Source organism: Microcaecilia unicolor, chromosome 2 (assembly GCF_901765095.1).
Source record: "Microcaecilia unicolor chromosome 2, aMicUni1.1, whole genome shotgun sequence".
NCBI classification, from domain to species: domain Eukaryota; kingdom Metazoa; phylum Chordata; class Amphibia; order Gymnophiona; family Siphonopidae; genus Microcaecilia; species Microcaecilia unicolor.
The window spans coordinates 437159400-437182718 of NC_044032.1; the positions used below are offsets into that span (position 1 = coordinate 437159400).

At 45.0% G+C, this 23319-nt stretch overlaps 1 protein-coding gene across 1 annotated transcript in view; it reads right to left on the minus strand.

The window, feature by feature from the left end:
• The window catches only part of ALPK1 (alpha kinase 1), a 134519-nt gene extending 112131 nt beyond the window's left edge, over window positions 1–22388 (minus strand). Inside the window, exon 1 of the mRNA XM_030190852.1 lies at window positions 22346–22388. The gene's annotated coding sequence lies outside the window, so the exon portion shown is untranslated. The remainder of the gene's footprint in view (window positions 1–22345) is intronic.
• Between the last annotated feature and the right edge of the window lie 931 nt (window positions 22389–23319).

Genomic DNA, 23319 nt, shown 5'->3' on the forward strand with positions numbered 1-23319 from the left:
GCTATAGACATGAACTGTACCACACAGTGTATCATGATGTTCAAGCATTCAGTAATTTAAAATTAACACCAATTTCCATCTTTGACCACAAGATTGAACATTTTTCCAAATGAGTCAGAAATGACTGCCTCTCTTGCAGACCCTGATTCTTTCTTTTGGTTCAATGTAAGAATGTACATGAGATTTTGAGACTAAATGAAGTCCTTTCTTCAGATGCCTGCATGATATTTTCTCATTTGTGGTGCACAGTCTGTAAAGAGCATGAAGGTAAAACTATATAGCAGCACTCATAGGAACATCATATAGACTGCTAGGTAGGACTTCCACAGGTCACCTGCCTTTAGGAAGAACTTAGTCTCACTGTGAGGACAGGCAAGATGGAACATGCTACATTGGGGAAAAGAGGGTGCAATCTTCTTTGTACTGTTCTAGGCAAAGTATAGTGTAGTTAAACAGCTAGCTTAAACCATCCTTCAGTTGCTTAGAAGAGAATTGTTGTCTTCTGCGCATACAGTCTGTATCTAGTCACCCCAGAGGCAAGGAGATGGCCAGAACCTCAGCCCAACTGAGAGGAAAAGCTATGAATCTAAAAGGAAATAAGGGGGAGAAACTGAGGGTAAATAAAAATGGAATGACTTGGGGAGATGGTGAAACATTTTGATGGAATTTCAGTGAATTAAGCAGGGATCAGCCCTCTAGAAAAGCTGCCGATTACAAAGAATGCAATCTGCAGGGGCAAAGAGGGAGGGCTTTCAGTGCTAACAGCCAATAGGGAAAGCTCAGAAGGAGTCAATCACAGGATACTGCAAACTATAGGGAGGGGGAAAGCCCCAGTACATAGTGCTATCTATTACACAGACAATGTAACTGAATACAGATAATACTCATATTAAATATATATCACAATATACCCTGCCTCCATGAATATAGGGGCAGAACATTCTTCATGGAGGTTTATAAGAGCAGGTCATACAAACATTTGTCTGAGATGGGATAAGTATAGGGTTTCCTGCCTAAAGGCAAGCGAATAAATTAGATGGCATCCTGATGTCCCGTCTAGCCTTAATAATTTAAAATAACATGACCACATGATTCTCAGCAGGATCCCCTATAACTATAACATTCCAGACAAATGTTTGTCTAACCTGTTCTTGAAAGCCTCCAATGATAGATTTCCCCACCTATCAAGGTAATTTGTTTCAATGTTTGGACTACCTGTAATACTAGAAAATTCTTCCTAAAGTCACTCCTACTGCAGTTCAAACCTACAACTTGTCCTTTACTTTCAATTAGCACTCAAATCTTCTCTTTCAGGATAAATAGACCCACCTCCTTTACCCTATTCTGAAAAGTTGCTTTATATAGACAACATACGTACATCCCTAGTCATAGGCGCCAACTTCGTGGGCGCTGTGGGTGCTTGAGCACCCCCAATATTTTGTGACCCGTCAGTCACCCAACACGTCCTAAGTTCCAGTTCTAACGTCCCCAGCCCGACCTGCCCACCCTCTTCTCCCTCAACAGCCCTCCTTGCCTCCTGCCGCCCAGTGTTTAAAACGCATTTTACCTGAAGTTGTGACAGCAGTGAAAGAAGCAGAGCAGGCTCGCCTTCAGCCTTCCCTCTCAGCGTTCTGCCCTCGCGGAAACAGGAAATGAGGGCGGGACGCTGAGAGGGAAGGGAAGGCAAGCCTGCTCCTTTCACTGCTGCCGCGACCTGAGGTAAAATGAGTTTTAAACACTGGGCAGCAGGAAGGCAAGGAGGGCTGTTGAGGGAGAAGAGGGCAGGCAGATCGGGCTGGGGGGGTTGGAACTGAAACTCGGGGGGCTGAAAAGGGGGGCAGGTGGGGTTTGGGGTGAGTCACTGAACATGGAGGGGAGGGCAGAGGAGCATCGCTGGATATGGAGAGGGGAGGGCAGAGGAGAATCGCTGGACATGGGAGGGAAGGGGAGGGCAGAGAGGAGAAATTGCTGGACATGGAGGGGAGGGCAGGGGAGAGAGGAGAATTGCTGGATATGAATAGGGGAGAGGGCAGGGGAGACAGGAGAGTTGCTGGACATGGATGGATGGAGGGAGGGGAGGGGAGAGAGAAGAGTTGCTGGACATGGATGGATGGAGGGAGGGGAGGGGAGAGAGAAGAGTTGCTGTACATGGATGGGGGGGCAGGAGAAATGCTGAACATGGATGGAGGAGAGGGAAGACAGGAAGGAAATGCACATGGATGGAGGGGAGAAATTCTGGGCATGGATGGAGGGAAGACAGAGGAAGGAGATGCACATGGATGGAGGTGAGAGAGGAGAAATGCTGGACATGGCGTGGAGGAAAGACAGAGGAAGTTGATGTACATGGAGGGGAGAGGAGAAATGCTAGACATGGATGGAGGGGAGGGAAAACAGAGGAGATGCACATGGATGGAGGGGTAGAGGAAAAATGCTGGACATGGATGAAGGGGTAGAGGAAAAATGCTGGACATGGATGGAGGGGAGGGAAGAAAGAGGAAGGAGATGCATACTGACGGAGATGAAGGAAAGGGAAAAGAGGGAAAAAAACTACACATAGATGGAGAAAATAGATGCTGGATAGAAAGGGGGAGAGAAGGGGCAGACGCTGGATGGAAAGGGGAGAGAGAGGGGGTAGACTCTGCATGGAAAGGAGAGAGAGAGGGGGTAAACACTGGGTGGAAAGGGGGGACAGTTAAGATTGAGGAAAGAAGAAACAAGAGACTGGGACCAACACAATTAGAAACAATAAACAGCCAGACCACAAAGGAAGGAAAAAAATGAATTTTATTTTTAGTTTAGGATAAAGTAGTGTGGTATCTGTGTTAATAAATACAGAAAATGGAAATAAGATATCTTTATTGGACTAATTTTAATACATTTTTTACTAATGTTTGGAGACCAAACCCTCCTTTCTCGTCTCAGAACAGAATACCATAACAGCAGTATACTGTCCTAACCTGAGGAAAGAGGTTTTGGCCTTTGAAAGCTAATTGAAAAATGTATTTAGTCGAATAATATGTTATCATATTTTCCATTTTTTGTTTTATTTGTATTTGTTAACCTATAGTATAGTGATTGAAATATGTCAGTTTTTGAAATTTGCATCTTTTTATATTTGCACAGTATAGGGGGACTGAGGGGTGGGACTGTTCAAGGAAGAAGTCCTGGTGCAGGTTGCAGGCAGCCCATGAGTGGCGCTGCCACTGCCCAGGTGAAGACTGCAGCAGACAGGATTTTAAGGTACCGGGGGAGGGGGGTTGAAACACACTGCAAGTAAAAAAAAAAAAAATTTCAGCACCCCCAATCATTTTGAAAAGTTGGCTCCTATGTCCCTAGTATGCGAGAGCCACAGAAGTGGCAATTTTCAGGACTTCCACATTGAATATCCATTAGGTACATTTTCATATATTGGCTCATAACCACACTAATTTCCATACCTCGGCTATCCTCAGGGACCAGGATTGTGCACATCCGATTTAAATTTTGGTAACTTTTTTTAGTCTCTTGAAGCAGTCCAAAAGAAGACGACAAAAATGATATGGGAATTGGGCTAAAAGACATATGAGAAGAGACTGGAAGACCTGATTATGTATACCATAGAGGACAGTAGGGACAGGGGAGATATGATACAAACATTTAAATACTTGAATGGTATTAATATAGAAACACATATATTCCAGAGAACAGAAAATGGTAAAATTAGGGGACATGAATTGAGGTTGCAGGGTGGCAGACTTAGGAGTAATGTCAAAAAATTCCTTTTCATGGAGAGGGTGGTTGATGCCTGGAATGCCCTCCAGAGGGTGATGGTGGCGGTTCCCCAGTGACCGATCTGTCCATATTGCTTTTTAATATTTCCTTAAGTCCTTTGGCTACCCTTTTACAATCACTTAACATCAATTTTTACTTCTATGCTGATGACAGTCTACTCATTCTTCCTTCTTCTCCACTTTAATATTAATTTCTGTCCTCTTCAAAATTGTCTGGCTTATTTGGCCTCCTGGTTCAATGAACACAATCTTGTACTTAATCCACAGAAGCCATTGCTTGCTGGATTACTGGATCTTTACCCCAACCAACTGAAATCTCTGTTTTGTTTGATTTCCCAAGTTTCCAAGCTTATTACGTGCTTGCTATACTGCTCATAGAGCAGGCCATCTGAGCAGTTTACATTTCTAAAACTGGGGTATGGGGGATATAAGTAGACTGAATAGAAGACAGAAGGAGGGGAGAAAAAAAGAACAATCTGCAACAGAGTAGAGGGGAGACAGAAGGGGACAAGCTGCACATTCAGTGTGACTCCCAGGTCACCTCTAGAACAAATGTGAGTCAGGTATAGGCATCGTCAAAGAGGAAGGTTTTTAGATCCAATTTAAATGTCTTCAAAGAAGTCTGCAAATGTAAATGAGAAGGAAGTATGTTCCATAAAGTAGAGCCAGTGTCTGAAAAAATGGAATGACGAGTGAAGTCATACTTAATTTGTCTGAAGGAGGAAATTACTAGGAGGTGCTGTTGTGATGACTGGAGAGTACAAGATGGGCATGATAAGAAGAGCATGAGGCCAGTGGTGTAAATTTTGAAGACCATGGTGAGTACTTTATAGGTGATTCTGGGCAATATTGGTAGCCAGTACACAGCCTTGAGAAGGGGGATGACATGATCAACTTTCTTAGATCTTGTGATTAGTTTAATTGAGGTGCTATGCTATGCTATATTTGTCTTATATACCGCTCATTTATCCATGATGGACTTCTTTTAAAAATAAAAGAACTCTTCTCTTGAACAGGAAATTATCCTATATAATAATTTGCACCTCCAACATTCTACGTCTGGATGCCTGGGTTCATAGCATCCATTCCCACTCATTGCCCCACCCTCGCGTCAAAATGTAATGACGTCAGAGGGCGGAACAATGAGGGAGAAGGGAACACAGGAGGCGAGATGATGTCAGGAGGAGAGAATCGTGGAGAATCGCCAGGCAGCTCTCGGATGGTCCAACCACTCCTTCCCACCCTCAGCTCCCCGATCGACAACCAGCCAGAGAACTTTCAGGTACAAATCGAGTGGAGGAGAGAATCGCGGGACATCAAAGAGAAGGAGGGAGGGGAGGGGAGGGGAGGGAAGGCAGAGGAGAACTGACGGACATGGATGGGATGGGAGGACAGTAGAGGAGAGAATCGCGGGACACGGATGGGAGGGCAGGGAAGAGGAGAATCGCTGGACATGGAGGGGAGGGAAGAATTGCTGGACATGGAGCAGAGGGCAGGGGAGAGAGAGGAAAAAAAGCTTACATGACAGCTTTCCTAGGGCCCGTTTCATTGTTGAGGAAACGGGCATGGTTCCACTAGTAAAAAATAAAAACACAATCAGTTCTCTAAAATATACTTCTTTCAAACTCCTCAAACTCAAGCATGATCAACTTATTTAAACTCATATATATATACAGTATATATATTTTTTTTTTTTTTTTTTTTTTAAATAAATTTTCGGAAATGAAAAAATGGTATCACCTGTTTTAAATCTTTAGGCAATGAATTCCAGAGTCTAGCTCCATAGACTAAAAATAGACTATTATAAATAAACTTATAACATACATTTTTAAACAACAGAAAACCCAGATAAAAAGCCCTAGAGAAGCAATGTTCACAACCTTGAGATGGAAACTTCAGTAATTCCCCAACTCCCTCAGAACTTAATCCATATATAGATTTATGGATCAAAGTGATCATTTTAACCTGTATACATTTTTGAATAGTCAACCAATGTAAATCAAAACAGGAGTGATCATTTTTATTTAATTTTTATTTATACAAGATTGTCTTGTTCAAGAAATATAGAGCTTAACATACAAAGAAATAACAGAAATCAACTAAACCAGAAAATAAATTTTACTCTTCCTTACACCACATACCACGAGGGGGAACAGATTCCAGAAATGATAGAAGTCACAAATAGGAAAAAAAAACAAAACAAAACATGAAACACTGGCTACCCCTCGTAGCTTCAATAAAACAAAACGCAAACTACTTTCTTCAGATCCAGGAATAAAGAACACATACTTAGATCGCCCATATTTAATCCTGCATTTACAGGGAAAAGCTAGTAGAAAAGTGGCTTAGATCTTTCACTTCTTGCCTCATGGCAAGAAAACCTTTTCTGCACTCCTGAGTTACTTTAGCCACATCAGGATATATCTACAATTTTTGTCCAAAAAATAAATCCTGAGAATTTTTTAAATATTGCTTCATAATCGATGTTACATCCAGCTCAAATATTAAAGATACCAACAAAGTCACTCTCTGAGATATTTCATTCACAGATTCTTCACAGATATCTGAAATATTATTCAAGTCTAAAGATTGCTCAGGAATTAAATCTGCTCCCACTTCAACTTGGCTATTTTCAGAGGAAACTGGCAAATATAAAGTCTTATTTTTAAGAGGAAAAGCATCAGAGGAAAAGTTCAAAACATCAATTAAATATTTCTTAAATAAGTCCAAAGGTGTCATGGTCAGAGACTTAGGAAAATTCAGAATTCAGAGATTAAACCGCCTATTCTGATTTTCTAATTGTTCTAATTTATGTTGAACCATCAATCTATCCACCACAGAAGCAGCTTTAAATTATTGTAGGCCTTTTAACTTCAGTCTGAACTTGATTAATTTGTCATCTAATTTAGAGCCCAAAGATGTTACCTCCAAAGTTGTCTTCATCAAAATTAAACTAAAATCTTGAATGGTTTTCCAGATAAGATCCAAAGAAACCGCCATGGGAGTCATATACTCAGCTCTCTTTATCTCACCTGGAAGTCAATTCCTGGGGCCCCATCCTCACAAGGCGCTGCTAACGCTGAATTTGCAACCAAAATGGCGCCTTCAGGAGTCTCCAATCTGATTGCCGGACATGGCAGTGTGTTTGCAGCTGGGGAGATAAAGATATTTCATGCTCCAACGAAGTGGATGCTCCTCTGACCTCCTTCAATGCAGAGCCTCCACTCCTAATAAGTACCTTTGAGGGGTCAACTGCAAAGCTGTCAATTCGCCGCAAGTTAGGGGAATCTTCAATGGCTGGTAAGGACACAGCTTTAACGACCCCCTTCCTTTTAGTTTGAGGCATAATAAAGAGAAATAGAAGAAAAGGGAATCAACCCTATCAACCCCAAAACAGGAGTGATTCTATCAAATCTATTCAAACCAAAGATCAATCTTGCTGCCATACTCTGCTGAAACTGTTAACATTTCCGCAGCCCAGCTGAAACATTGTAAAGAGAGTTGCAATAGTCTAGTTCAGAAAGCACCACTTCCTGAACTATAATTGTAAAACTGCTCTGAGATAATGAGGACCTAATTGTTCTTAACTAAGTCGGAAGAAATTTTTTTTACTGAGTACGTTTGTTTTTCATATGATAGTTTAGTTGAAGATGCTGCAGATCTTTTAGTCTGAGGCCTTTGTTTAGTGCATTACAGTAGTCAAGTTGGTTAAACTGGTTAAGGACTAGGGAGTACATCAGTGTCTGGAGGACATATTACTGGAGAAGCTGATTGATCAACTGATTCACATAAAGCTTGAAAAAATAGCATTGAGTTAGAGAAGAAATCTGTGGCTGAAACTAAGAGTACTGTCTCATGTAATCCAAGGAGTTTTAAGGACAGAACTAACAGGGACTGGGCAATCAGATACAAGAAATAGCGAAGACAATGCTGCATCACCTGAATCAGAGAAGAGTAGAGCTTTAGACTTGTCTGGATTTAATTTCAGTCTATTACCGGCCAGCCAAGATATCATAGTTTGTCATTGAAGGGGTTGATATCATGAGGGTTCATAGATTCTAAGGGGTACAAGATCTGTTTGTCATTTGCAAAGATGCAAACTGTAAGACTGAAGGATGAATAAGTGTAGAAAGAGGTGCCTTAAAGATGTTTAAAAAAAAGAAGGTGATAGGAGAGATTCCTGGGGTACCCTGCAAGATGTTAAAAATGGGTTAGAAAGTGTGTCCTGGCAGTTGATAGTAAGACTCATTTTGGAAAGAGGAAAACATCCAAAAAGCACAATAAAGCAGCATTTGGACGAATTTCTTTTCAAAACATCCAAATCGGCATGTTCAAAAATTGTTTTGCAGATGTTTAACTGTGCAATTAGTCTGCAGTGCATCCAAATCACAAAGGGGGCATTTAGGGGGTGGGCTTAGTGCATTAGAGGCAAAAAAACATAGTAAAATTTTTTTTCGGTATATTAAAAGCAGGAAGCCGGCAAAAGAATCGGTTGGGCCGCTGGATGACCGAGGGGTAAAAGGGGCGATCAAGGAAGACAAAGACGTAGCGGAGAGACTGAATGAATTCTTTGCTTCGGTCTTCACCGAGGAAGATTTGGGTGGGATACCGGTGTTGGAAATGGTATTTCAAGCGGGCGAGTCGGAGAAACTTACTGACTTCACGGTAAACCTGGAGGACGTAATGGGGCAGTTCAGCAAACTGAAGAGTAGCAAATCCTCCTGGACCGGATGGTATTCATCCTAGAGTACTGATAGAACTGAAAAATGAGCTTGCAGAGCTACTGCTAGTGATATGCAACTTATCCTTAAAATCGAGCATGGTACCGGAAGATTGGAGGGTGGCCAATGTAACGCCGATTTTTTAAAAAAGGCTCCAGGGGAGATCCAGGAAATTATAGACCGGTGAGTCTGACGTCAGTGCCGGGGAAAATGGTAGAGGCTATTATTAAAAACAAAATTACAGAGCACATCCGAGGACATGGATTACTGAGACCAAGTCAGCATGGCTTTTGTGTGGGGAAATCTTACCTGACCAATTTACTTCAATTCTTTGAAGGAGTAAACAAACATGTGGACAAAGGGGAACCGGTTGATATTGTGTATCTGGATTTTCAAAAGGCGTTTGACGAAAGGCTACAGAGGAAATTGGAGGGTCATGGGATAGGAGGAAATGTCCTATTGTGGATTAAAAACTGGTTGAAGGATAGGAAACAGAGAGTGGGGTTAAATGGGCAGTATTCACAATGGAGAAGGGTAGTTAGTGGGGTTCCTCAGGGGTCTGTGCTATGACCGCTGCTTTTTAATATATTTATAAATGATTTAGAGATGGGAATAACTAGCAAGGTAATTAAATTTGCTGATGACACAAAGTTATTCAAAGTTGTTAAATCGCAACAGGATTGTGAAAAATTACAAGAGGACCTTACGAGACTGGGAGACTGGGCGGCTAAATGGCAGATGACGTTTAATGTGAGCAAGTGCAAGGTGATGCATGTGGGGAAAAAGAACCCGAATTATATCTACATCATGCAAGGTTCCACGTTAGGAGTTACGGACCAAGAAAGGGATCTGGGTGTCGTCGTCGATAATACGCTGAAACCTTCTGCTCAGTGTGCTGCTGCGACTAGGAAAGGGAATAGAATGTTGGGTATTATTAGGAAAGGTATGGAAAACAGGTGTGAGGATGTTATAATGCCGTTGTATCGCTCCATGGTGCGGCCGCACCTTGAGTATTGTGTTCAATTCTGGTCGCCGCATCTCAAGAAAGATATGGTAGAATTGGAAAAGGTGCAGTGAAGGGCGACTAAAATGAAAGCGGGGATGGGATGACTTCCCTATGAAGACAGATTAAGGAGGCTAGGGCTATTCAGCTTGGAGAAGAGACGGCTTAGGGGAGACATGATAGAGGTATATAAAATAATGAGTGGAGTGGAACAGGTGGATGTGAAGAGTCTGTTCACGCTTTCCAAAAATACTAGGACTAGGGGGCATGCGATGAAACTACAGTGTAGTAAATTTAAAACAAATCGGAGAAAATGTTTCTTCACCCAACGTATAATTAAACTCTGGAATTCGTTGCTGGAGAAAGTGGTGAAGGCGGTTAGCTTAGCTGAGTTTAAAAAGGGGTTGGACGGTTTCCTAAAGGACAAGTCCATAAACCGCTACTAAATGGACTGGGAAAAATCCACAATTCCAGGAATAACACGTATAGAATGTTTGTACATTTGGGAAGCTTGCCAGGTGCCCTTGGCCTGGATTGGCCGCTGTCGTGGACAGGATGCTGGGCTCGATGGACCCTTGGTCTTTTCCCAGTATGGCATTACTTATGTACTTATATTCCCAACACTTGGACATTTTACAAACATAATGTAAAAAAAGGAAAATGTTTAGGACTGAAACTTCAACATTTTGGTCTAGACCTGTTTTTAGAACGAATAAGGCACAAAGAGGTGCCCTAAATAAGTACATAAGTTTTGCAATACTGCAACAGACCAAAGGTCCATCAAGCCCAGCATCCTGTTTCCAACAGTGGCCAATCCAGGTCACAAATACCTGGCAAGATCCCCAAAAAGTACAAAACATTTTATACTGCATGTCCCAGAAACCGTGGATTTTCCCCATATCCAATTTAATAATAATGGTCTATGTCTCATTATTAACGCGAAGAGGATATTGGATAAGGAGAATAATTTGTCATCCAAGATAAGTACTATCTGGTTATATGCTTTCACTATAAAATTGAGTCTCACCCCATAGGTATTGTGGAGAGGTGGTTATGTAGCTGTTTCATGAATATGAAATTGTATGTGGAGTTTTTTTGAAGACTTATGATTAATGAGGAGTCCTCTTTACTTAGAAAGGTGTGTCCTTCAAATTGAGGTATCTCCGTGTATACTGAAGTCTTTTTTTCTCCACCAACTCTTCACTGAAACTTACAAGATACACCTTCAAATACCTGGTATATAATTGTAGAATTATTGCCATAATATTGATATTAAATTCTACAGACTCCAAAATATTGTTGGTAATTGAAATCACCCATTATTATTGTGTTGCCCAGTTTGTTTGTGTCCCTAATTTCCTTTAACATTTCTGCATCCCTCTGTTTATCTTGGTGAGGCGGACGGTAGTACACTCCTGTCACTATCCTTTCCCATGAGGGAAGGGGCCTGGCGTATGGGCTCAGGGAGATTATTCCATGCATGGGGTGAGGCAAGGCAGAAAGGGCGGAGCCTGGAGTTGGCGGTGGTGGAGAAGGGTACTGAAAGGAGGGATTTGTCTTGAGAGCGGAGGTTACGGGTAGCGAATGATACATACCTGTAGCAGGTGTTCTCCGAGGACAGTAGGCTGATTGTTCTCACGACTGGGTTGACGTCCACGGCAGCCCCCACCAACCGGAACAAAAACTTTGCGGGCGGTCCCGCACGCAGGGCACGCCCACCGCGCATGCGCGGCTGTCTTCCCACCCATGCGCGACCGTTCCCGCTCAGTTGAATGACAAGCAAAAGAATGAGGAAAAAAAACGCAACTCCAAAGGGGAGGAGGGAGGGTAGGTGAGAACAATCAGCCTGCTGTCCTCGGAGAACACCTGCTACAGGTATGTATCATTCGCTTTCTCTGAGGACAAGCAGGCTGCTTGTTCTCACAACTGGGGTATCCCTAGCTCTCAGGCTCACTCAAAACAAGAACCCCAGGTCAATCGAACCTCGCAACGGTGAGGGTATAACAGAAATTGACCTACGAAGAACAACTAACTGAGAGTGCAGCCTGAACAGAACAAATCGGGTCCTGGAGGGTGGAGTTGGATTCAAACCCCAAACAGATTCTGCAGCACTGACTGCCCGAACCGACTGTCGCGTCGGGTATCCTGCTGGAGGCAGTAATGTGATGTGAATGTGTGGACAGATGACCACGTCGCAGCCTTGCAAATCTCTTCAATAGTGGCTGACTTCAAGTGGGCCACTGACGCTGCCATGGCTCTAACACTATGAGCCGTGACATGACCCTCAAGAGCCAGCCCAGCCTGGGCGTAAGTGAAGGAAATGCAATCTGCTAGCCAATTGGAGATGGTGCGTTTCCCGACAGCAACCCCTTTCCTATTGGGGTCGAAAGAAACAAACAATTGGGCAGACTGTCTGTGGGGCTGTGTCCGCTCCAGATAGAAGGCCAACGTTCGCTTGCAGTCCAATGTTTGCAACTGACGTTCAGCAGGGCGGGTATGTGGTCTGGGAAAGAATGTTGGCAAGACAATTGACTGGTTAAGATGGAACTCCGACACCACCTTTGGCAGGAACTTAGGGTGAGTGCGGAGTACTACTCTGTTATGATGAAATTTGGTATACGGAGCATGAGCTACCAGGGCCTGCAGCTCACTGACTCTGCGAGCTGAAGTAACTGCCACCAAGAAAATGACCTTCCAGGTCAAGCACTTCAGATGGCAGGAATTCAGTGGCTCAAAAGGAGGTTTCATCAGCTGGGTGAGGACGACGTTGAGATCCCTTGACACTGCAGGAGGCTTGACAGGGGGCCTTGACAAAAGCAAGCCTCTCATGAATCGAACGACTAAAGGCTCTCCAGAGATGGCTTTACCCTCTACACGATAATGGTAAGCACTAATCGCACTAAGGTGATTCCTTACTGAGTTGGTCTTGAGGCCAGACTCTGATAAGTGCAGAAGGTATTCAAGCAGGTTCTGTGCAGGACAAGAACGAGGTTCTAGGGCCTTGCTCTCACACCAAACGACAAACCTCCTCCACTTGAAAAAGTAACTCTTTTTAGTGGAATCCTTTCTAGAGGCAAGCAAGACACGGGAGACACCCTCAGACAAACCCAACGAAGCAAAATCTATGCCCTCAAAATCCAGGCCGTTAGAGCCAGAGACTGAAGGTTGGGGTGCAGAAGCTCCGTCGTTCTGCGAAATGAGAGTCGGAAAACACTCCAATCTCCACGGTTCTTCGGAGGACAACTCCAGAAGTAGAGGGAACCAGATCTGACGGGGCCAAAAAGGCGCTATCAGAATCATGGTGCCCTGGTCTTGCTTGAGCTTCAGTAAGGTCTTCTCCACCAAAGGTATGGGAGGATAAGCAGAGCTCCTATGAATTCCAGAGATTGGACTGGCTGGAGATGGGACTTAATTTATCACAAACCCCAGCAGCTCCAGGAGGTGAATATTGCACTGCATGGACCGGAGAGCCCCTGCCTCCGAGGTGTTCTTGACCAGCCAATCGTCGAGATACGGGAACACGTGCACTCCCAGCTTGCGTAGATACGCCGCGACCACCACGAGGCACTTCGTGAACACCCGTGGGGCAGAGGCGAGCCCAAAGGGCAGCACACAATACTGAAAGTGCCGTGTCCCCAGGCGGAATCTGAGATACTGTCTGTGAGCTGGCAGTATCGGGATGTGAGTGTAAGCGTCCTTTAAATCCAGGGAACATAGCCAATCGTCTTTCTGAATCCTTGGTAGAAGGGTGCCCAAGGAAAGCATCCTGAACTTCTCTTTGACCAGGTATTTGTTCAGGCCTCTCAGGTCTAGGATGGGGCGCATCCCCCCTGTTTTCTTTTCCACAAGGAAGTACCTGGAATAGAATCCCTGCCCTTCCTGCCCAGGTGGCACAGGCTCGACCGCATTGGCGCTGAGAAGGGCGGAGAGTTCCTCTGCAAGTACCTGCCTGTGATGGGAGCTGAAGGATTGGGCTCCCGGTGGGCAATTTGGTGGAGTGGAGGCCAAATTCAGGGCGTATCTGCACCGCACTATTTGGAGAACCCACTGGTCGGAGGTTATCAGAGGCCATCTTTGGTGAAAAGCTTTCAACCTCCCCCCGACCGGCAGGTCGTCCGGTACGGACACTTTGATGGCTTTTGCTGTGGAGGCGCAGGGGGCTGCTTAGGCGTACGCTGTTGATGGGAACGAGCGCGCTGGGACTGTCCCTGTGCCTGAGGAGGCCTTCGGGCCGGCTGGGTGTACCTAGACTTGTTGTAGGCGTAGGGCGCAGCCTGCCGGGCCCGGGAAAAACGTCCACCTGCAGAGGTGGATGCTGAAGGCGCCCGGTGGGAGAGCTTGTCGAGGGCGGTTTCCCGCTGGTGTAGTTGGTCCACCAACTGCTCGACCTTCTCGCCAAAGATATTATCCCCCCGGTAAGGGACATCCGCCAGTCGTTGCTGGGTGCGGTTGTCCAGGTCAGAGGCACGCAGCCAGGAGAGTCTGCGCATCACTATACTTTGGGCCGCAGCTCGAGATGCCACATCACAGGTGTCATAGATACCCCTGGACAGGAACTTTCTCCACGCCTTCAGCTGCCTGACCACCTCCTGAAAAGGCCTGGACTGCTCCGGAGGGAGCTTATCGACCAGGTCTGCCAGTTGCTTCACATTGTTCCGCATGTGAATGCTCGTGTAGAGCTGGTACGACTGGATGCAGATCACGAGCATGGAAGATTGGTAGGCCTTCCTCCCAAACGAGTCCAGAGTGCGAGACTCCCGCCCCGGGGGTGCCGAGGCGGTATCCCTCGAACTCCGTGCCCTCTTGAGAGCAGAGTCCATGACCGCCGAGTCATGAGGCAATTGGGGCCGCATCAACTCTGGGTCAGAGTGGATCCTGTATTGGGACTCCGCTTTCTTGGGAATGGTGGGGTTAGATAATGGCTTCAGCCAGTTCCGAAGCAGTGTCTCTTTGAGGACATTGTGAAACGGTACCGTGGAAGACTCTCTAGGTGGTGATGGATAGTCGAGGACCTCGAGCATCTCAGCCCTCGGCTCATCCACAGAGACCACGGGGAAGGGAATGCATATAGACATATCCCTGACGAAGGAGGCAAAGGAGAGGCTCTCAGGGGGCGAGAGCTTCCTCTCCGGTGAAGGGAGTGGGGTCAGAGGGAAGGCCCTCAGACTCCTCTGAGGAGAAATATCTGGGGTCCTCCTCCTCCCCCCACGAGGCCTCTTCCTCGGTGTCGGACATGAGCTCTTGCAGCTCAGACCTGAACCGGGCCCGTCTCGACTGCGAGGAACCACGTCCTTGAGGATGGTGTTGAGCGGTGGAGTCCCATGCCGGCGGGGATGAAGCTCCCTTTATCGACGTCGACGGGGATTCCACCTGCTTGGCGGTCGACACCGGTACCGCAAGCGGCGTCGGTGTCGGAGGCCTCGGCATCGGGCTAGAGCACGCTGGTGCCTCCAGCAACGGCGCCGGGGGCGCAAGCACCCCCGGTGCCGGCAAGGCCTGGCGCTTCAGCCCTTCCAGAATCCCCGGAAGGATGGCTCAGAGGCACTCGTCAAGGCCCGCTGTTGGGAAAGGCAGGGGGGCCGGTGCGGGTGCCGGTGCTGGAAGCTGCTCGGGTCCAGGAGACGGTACGGACGCAGCGACACCTCTTCGACCGAGGGGGAACGCTCCTCTCGGCACTGCCGCTTCCTCGGCGTCAAGTCATCTCTGGAGGCGCCGCAACTAGTAGTCCCGTGAGCCGTGGGCGACCGATGACGATGTTTCTTGGTCTTCTTTCGGTGCCCATCATCGGCGCTCGGTGGCAGAGATGAAGAGGAGGTAGAACCCCCCCGGCCTCGAGGGATCGGGTCTGACAGGGTTCGGTCCCGATGGCCCTGGGTAGAGGGAGTGGCCGGGGCCGACTGCCCGCGGGGCCGCTCACCCCCGCCGTCACCGGTGGTCCGGCGGGCCAACGGTACCTGTGCTCCTGGGGTCGATGCCATCGTCGGTGCCGATTTCGTCGACATCGGTACCGGTACCGAAGATCCGTCGACACCGATGCCGTCGACGTCGATGTCGAAGGGCCGGCGCAAGTTCCAAAAAGTTGGTCCCGACGAACTTGCCTCGCCACCTGTGTCTGCTTCCGCAAGCCGAGACACAAGGTGCACGTCTTGGTATTATGCTCCGGGCCAAGGCACTGGAGGCACCAAGCGTGGGTATCGGTTTGCGAGATCTGCCGGCCGCACCGACCACACTTTTTGAATCCACTTGGGACCTTCGAGGACATCGACAGAAAAATCGCGTCGGCGAAGTCAAAGTCGTCGATGGTGGCGGTGAAAAGCACACCCGAAAAGAAACGACTGCGCGGCCACAAGGCCGCAACGAGGCGCCCCCGCGGCTAAGACGACGAGGGGACAAACCAACTTCTTTTTTTTTTTTTAAAAACACAGAAAATAAAGAAAAGAAGCGCGAACGCGCACGATAAAAGAAGAGAAAATTCGCGGCTAGGCCACAATCCGGTTTCCGGGGCTGACCAAGAGAGAGACGGTAACACGTCTCTCTCCAGCGCGGAATCGAAAAAAACTGAGCGGGAACGGTCGCGCACGGGCGGGAAGACGGCCGCGCATGCGCGGTGGGCGTGCCCTGCGTGCGGGACCGCCCGCAAAGTTTTTGTTCCGGTTGGTGGGGTTGCCGTGGACGTCAACCCAGTCGTGAGAACAAGCAGCCTGCTTGTCCTCGGAGAAAGGAACGTAAGGGGAGATGAGGGTAGAGAGGTAGGGAGGGGCTGCAGATCGAGTGCATTTGTAGGTTAGGAGGAGAAGCTTGAACTGTATGCGGTACCTGATCGGAAGCCAGTGAAGTGATTTGAGGAGGGGGGAGATGTGAGTATATCGGTCCAGGCGGAAGATAAGACGTGCAGCAGAGTTCTGAATGGACTGAAGGGGGGCTAGGTGGCAAAGTGGGAGGCTAGTGAGGAGTAGGTTGCAGTAGTCGAGGCGAGAGGTGATGAGAGAGTGGATGAGAATTCGGGTGGTGTGCTCAGAGAGGAAAAGGGCGAATCTTGCTAATGTTCTAGAGGAAGAAGCGACAGGTCTTGGCTATCTGCTGGATATGCACAGAGAAGGAGAGGGAGGAGTCGAAGATGACTCCAAGGTTGCGGGCAGATGAGACGGGGACGATGAGGTTGTTGTCAACTGAGATAGAGAGTGGAGGGAGAGGAGAAGAGGGTTTGGGTGGGAAGACAATAAGCTCGGTCTTGGCCATGTTCAGCTTCAGGTGGCGGTTGGACATCCAGGCAGCGATGTCAGATAAGCAGGCCGATATTTTGGCTGGGTTTCCGCAGTGTTGTCTGGTGTGGAGAGATAAAGCTGGGTGTCGTCAGCATAGAGATGATAGTGGAAACCATGAGATGAGATCAGGGAGCCCAGGGAAGAGGTGTAGATTGAAAAAAGAAGGGGTCCAAGGACAGATCCCTGAGGAACTCCAACAGAGAGCAGGATAGGGGTGGAGGACGAACCATGAGAGTGTACTCTGAAGGTACGATGGGAGAGATAAGAGGAGAACCATGGGAGGACAGAGCCCTGGAACCCAAAAGATGACAGTGTGTCAAGAAGTAGGTTGTGATTGACAGTGTCAAAGGCAGCGGATAGGTCGAGGAGGATGAGGATGGAGTAGTGACCTTTGGATTTGGCAAGGAACAGGTCATTGCAGACTTTAGATAGTGCCGTTTCTGTCAAGTGTAGGGGGCGAAAGCCGGATTGAAGTGGATCGAAGATGGCATGAGAGGAGAGAAAATCAAGGCAACGGCTGTGAACGGCGCGTTCAAGTATCTTGGAAAGGAAGGGTAGGAGGGAAATGGGGCGGTAGTTGGAGAGACAGGTAGGGTCAAGTGATGGTTTTTTGAGCAGAGGTGTGACTACAGCTTGCTTGAAGGTGTCAGGGACAGTTGCAGTGCAGAGAGAGAGGTTGAGGATATGACAGATGGTGGGGGTGACAGTAGGAGAGATGGTGTTAAGTAAGTTGGTGGGGATGGGATCCGAGGAACAGGTGGTGCATTTCGAGGAGGAAAGAAGATGGGCGGTTTCCTCTTCGGTGATCTCAGGAAAGGAGGAGAAGGCATGGGTTGGTTGGTTGAGGGAGTGGGCTATAGGGTGAAGAGAAGGAGATGGTTTGGTGGTGAATTTGAGGTTGATCTTCTGCACTTTGTCGCGGAAGTAGTCAGCCAGTGATGGAGGAGAGAGTGGGGGGGGGGGGGAGCGGAGGGCACTTTGAGGAGGGAGTTAAGGGTGGCGAAGAGACAACGAGGGTTAGAGCTGAGGGAATTAGTCAATTGAGTGTAATAGTCCTGTTTGGCGAGGAATAGGGAGGACTGGAAGGAGGATAGCATGAATTTGTAGTGAATGAAATCAGTATGGGTGCGAGATTTCCTCCAGAGGCGTTCAGCCGATCGGGTAGTGGTGTACAGTTATGGAGTAGTGGATTTGGTGGGTTTTAGAGGGCTCAGAAGACAAGATAAGGGAGCAATGGTGAGATATGTACCTGGTAGCATTTGTATGAAGTCCACAGAAGTGAACTCTAAGATGCCACACTGCTCTCCTTGGATGTCTGGGGGACCAGTCTACTAAAAATGCTGGCCCCTCCTACATTCCAGTGGCTTGATTTTTCTATGTTTTTCATGTGTATGGATTTTTTTTTTTTTTTCAAAAATGGCCTGAAAAGATAAACACATAGAATACAAAAACTTTTTACAAACCGTATTTTCTTTTAAAAAAAAAAAAAGATGTTTTGCGGTTTTCAAAATGGTTATGTTTTCTATTCAGGTTTAGGACGTTTAGCACAAAACGTTCAAAGTCCAACTTAGATGTCATATCGAGTATGATTGGAGCCAATTAAGTACAGTTCCTGTAATTCCGATTTGATGAAGGCTGTATAGCAATATAGAATGATTCATGAGATTAATGTCCTATTGGGTTCTCTCTTCATTATTTAAGGATTATCATCGATTCTCATTTGTCTTTCCAACATCAAGTCTCAGCTATAATAAAGGCCGGATTCAACACACTATAAACATTGTGACTTTTGCACATGGTTTTTTCAATGTTCCTATATTTCAGGTAATAATTCATGCCTTTTTGATCTCCTAGCTAAATTGCTGTAATGTAATCTATGCAGGTATTGTTAGGCATCTCCTTAAACATCTACAAACACTACACAATACTGTAGCGCAGATTCTTTATCAAACATGGAGATATTTACATGTTATTCCTCTTTTTCTTTAACTAAACTGGTTCCCTATCCCTTTTCAAATTAAATTTAAGATATTGTGCCTTGTGCACGAGACTTATTTTCTAGACTTACCACAGCATTTAGCTTCCTTTATGATCCCCTATTCACCCTCTCAGTTTCTGAGATTCTTGGACTCTCACCATTTCAGTGCTGGGCATCAACTGCTTATTATTTGTGAAAGGCTAATGCCCAATATTCACATTCAGCATTTATATTTGGCAGAATAATATTTTTCATTATTCATATTTGACTGAATAGTAAGTACAGATCTAGTTTATACTGTAAAAAACAGTTTCTCAAAGTTATCAACACTAAGGGGTCCTTTTACTAAGCTGCGTAAGCATCTACACGCACCCAACACATGCCAAAATGGAGTTACTGCCTGGCTACCGCGTGGCTCTTGCAGTAATTTCATGTTTGGCACACATCCAATATGTGCGTCTGAAAAATAATTTTTATTTCTGGACATGCGTATTGGGCGCACACCAAGTGGCATTTGACACTTGTAGGTCATTATCACCTAGTTACCATGTGAAACTTTACCGCTAGGTCAATGGTAGGTGGTAAGGTCTCAGACCAAACTTTTTTATTTTGCTGCATGTCCATTTTCTGCAAAAATTTTAAAAAGCCATTTTTTTACAGGTGTGCTGAAAAATGATTCTGCATTCCACCAAAACACACGTCTACACTACCGCAGGCCATTTTTCAATGCACCTTTATAAAAGGGCCCCTACGAGAGCATCAGCGTGACACTAAAATTTGTCCTGAGCAACTAAATAACTGTTCTACTGCTGTAATGCTGGGACGTGCAGCATTGAACTTGATAAAATCTTTTGCCACTTTTGGAAAGGCATCAAAGAAAAGAGGGGAAACACACATACTCCCACAGTATAAAATCAAAAAGAAACAGAGGAGTAGACCTAGGCATTAGCGTAAGTCACACCCAAGGCATCAGAGGAGTATTGGACATGAGCTATTGGATCTCTTACAGCGCACAGCTGTTCTAAATCCTAGCTCTCTTATCCTGTCATCAATTATTCGCCTCTGGAGCATTTACACAGCTAAAATTTATCATCGCTGAATGCTGTTCACTCAAATAAATTCACAACAACACAACCACTTAGCTTCAATTCTGTAAGTTGAAAAGCTCCCAATGCTTACTGCTCTTCTGAGCGTTTAGGTCTATACAACCTGCTTCAGGGATCACAATGTGATCACGAAGCCAGTACTCTTTCTAGCTTACATGGAGCCTAGCATGGCGGCAGCTAATTGGTTTTGAGTTAGAATGAAACACTTGAAACAGTAGTAGGCATCGGGCTCTAGGATTTGGATCTAATAGCTCATGTTCAATACTCTTCTGATGTGTCTGGGCATGATTTACGCTACTGCCTAGGTATACTCCTCTGTTTCTTTTTGAATTTTGGAAAGGCAAGCAACCTGTTTGTGGAAGTGTATGAACAGTTGATGCATAACTGCAGACTTACGCTAGTGTTCTAGAATAGATCTGGTGCAGAGGCTCTGCCATGATAGAATTATTAGCCTAAGTTTTAGCGACCTATGTAGAATTTATTCCTATATGTATTGTCCTAGTCATTATTATATCCTGGGTTCTGCTTTACACTGCCAAGAACTGGATAGGAGAGGTGATTCATAAATAGTTTAAAATAAAATGAATCAATAACAGATTTACCTGCACATGGGACTGGAACTGGAGGCAGCTGAAATTATATTCCTAATGCTCTCTTGGTAGATCTGCAATATTTGTCTTCCCAAAGTTATGCTTGGTTAATCAGCTAAATCTGTGGTTGGAGGTCACTACTTCTGATTGAGCACATAAGACAGGAAAACTATCATGCTCCCAATTCGTTAATGAAGATAGGCTTTTCTTCCCCAACACTAAGAGGTAGCTGGTTAATGACCCTGAACGCTCCCTGCTTGACTAATTGAATAATTGCACCTACTTGCACATTAGAGCTTTAATGAGCGCACACTTGTCCTTTCAGGGTGGAAGAAAAGATGGTAGGCTTGAGTGTTGCAAAATGCCGTCTTTCTAAAAATTTTCAGTATCCAATTACACTACTTCTCTTAATTAAACACAAAACACATTACAAAATAAAACCTTTCGGAGATAAGCCTGAGTACTTAACCCTAAAGTATGGTATCTTCATGGAGCTAAGCACTTTGAGAACTTTTAAAGTACCATATCAGAACAATCCTATTCCTACTGCCCCTGCTGCCTTCTTTCCATAGAATTGGATTGATACATACAGAGGTAACATAAGAAATAATGCAGTGTTCCTCTATCACTTTTATGTTTAAAGTTGCCACCACTCTTTCTCAGAAAATATGTGTATGTCTCCGGAGGAGAGACAATATGGTTCAAAGTAACAGCCATTCATGACCTGAGGCTCCTGTGACTTCTGAACTCTTTTACTGTTATTTATCTTTTGTTGCTAGCACCCACATCATGATCCTGCCATCTACACAACCACCTCAGGCTGACTTTTGCATTTAGCTACCAATTTGAAAGTAGCTCTGTTGCAGACACTACATCTAAAATAACAGGATGATGAAAAGTATATGACAGGGGCCAGGGAGCGATGGTGGCCTGAGTATATCATAGTGCCACCAGTAGCTTCTTCCCTGCTTAAGAAGCATATGGCAGTAAGATCATAAAGTCAAATTTCCGGAGACGTGTGTGTGTGTATGGAAACATTTCAGATGGAACCCTAGCCTTCAATATCTAGTGTCTCCAACTCTCCTGAGACATGAGATAAACTCACTTAATGACAAACACTGTCAGATCCAATTTAACATAAAAATAGTATTTTGTTACATTTGTACCCCGTGCTTTCCCACTCATAGCAGGTTCAATGTGGCTTACATATTATATACAGGTACTTATTTGTACCTGGGGCAATGGAGGGTTAAGTGACTTGCCCAGAGTCACAAGGAGCTGCCTGTGCCTGCAGTGCGAATTGAACCCAGTTCCCCAGGACCAAAGTCCACCACACTAACCACTAGGCCACTCCTCCACTTGGCTTTTCCAATGATCCTATCATTTCACCTGATCATGCTTTCAATATTTAATTGATTGTTTCCGTATGTATTAATGATCATCTTTCCATATACCTACCAGCACCCCCCTTTCTTGTGTGTTCTGTTTACCATTGTCAAAAGAATATTACTTTTCTGCTATGCATTCCCCCTCCTTTTTGTTTCATGTATTTTTTATTTTTATGAACTGGTTTGGCCTTTGTATTTAGGTTTTTGTTTCTTTGTATCCCACCATGACATGCCTCAAATGTGCACGTTATATATCTCAGTCATAAATAAGTATATTTTGGGGGCTAAAACTCTATCTCTTAATGTAGTATTTGTCTATTACTTTTGGCAGTTTTAACTATATGGTCAGCTTCACCACCAAGTACACAACTGCTTTTGAATATTGATCTCTATGAGTACGAACTACAGGAGGTTGTAACAAGGTTAGGTTAGCATCTAAAAGGCCAAGCAAAATAAATAGCTCTCCATTGCCCCAGGTACAATATATAAGTTAGATTCAGTCCATTAGGGATACTGCAAAGTACCTGTAATAGAAATTGTAAATCACAGTCGCCTCAGGGATCAATTGTGGTATATCAAGTCCTAGAAATAAATAAAATAAAATAAATAACTTCTTTGTTTAATTCATAAATTGTATAAGTTAGCATCCCTAAGTGATGTACAAAAAGAATCCTCAATAGCCACTAAAAGAAATAAGTATACAATAAATATAATAAAAGCAGAACTAAGAAAAGCATAACTGTTCATAGTAGAATACATCAAATACTCATACAATCAACAGGATGGCCAACAAGTACTATGTACCTGGTAAATAAACTACGTCTTAAGTTTCTTTTGAAAACTAACCTAATATGAGGCTTCACTCCACTAGGAGCCTGTTGTTGGGTGTTTCTAAGAGGAGTTTGAGAGGTGTGGTAGCCGTGTTAGTCCACTCTTAAAGGTTATCAATAGAAATCAAACAAAATAAAACATGGAAAAGAAAATAAGATGATACCTTTTTTATTGGACCTAACTTAAGAAATGTATTAAGTTATGTCCAATAAAAAAGGTATCATCTTATTTTCTTTTCCATGTTTTATTTTGTTTGATTTCTATTGATAACCTTTAAGAGGAGTTTAAGATAGATTGAGCTTCCTTTCCCCTACCAATTAATTAGTGTGTTTCTTCTGGTGTAGTTCATACTTCCTTGTGGGGGTCATCTTCCTTGAAGTCATTTTCTGTTTCAATAAACACATGCACACAAACTCTCTCTCTTTCCCTCTCTTAGTCCTCACCTAGCTCCTTTGTTAGAGCTTAGTCCTCCATCACTCCAATGTTTACCTCCATGTTAACTGACCCTTCCCATTTCCTCTTATTCTTCAGACCTTGATTCCTTGCTGTGAACCTGCTCATCGCCAGACCTTGATTCTCCTCAACTTCATGCTGTACTCTGCTCTGGCCTCCAAACTGCCCTCCTGTGTTGAGTATGTTTAACTGTGCCTATATTTTGTTGTACCCA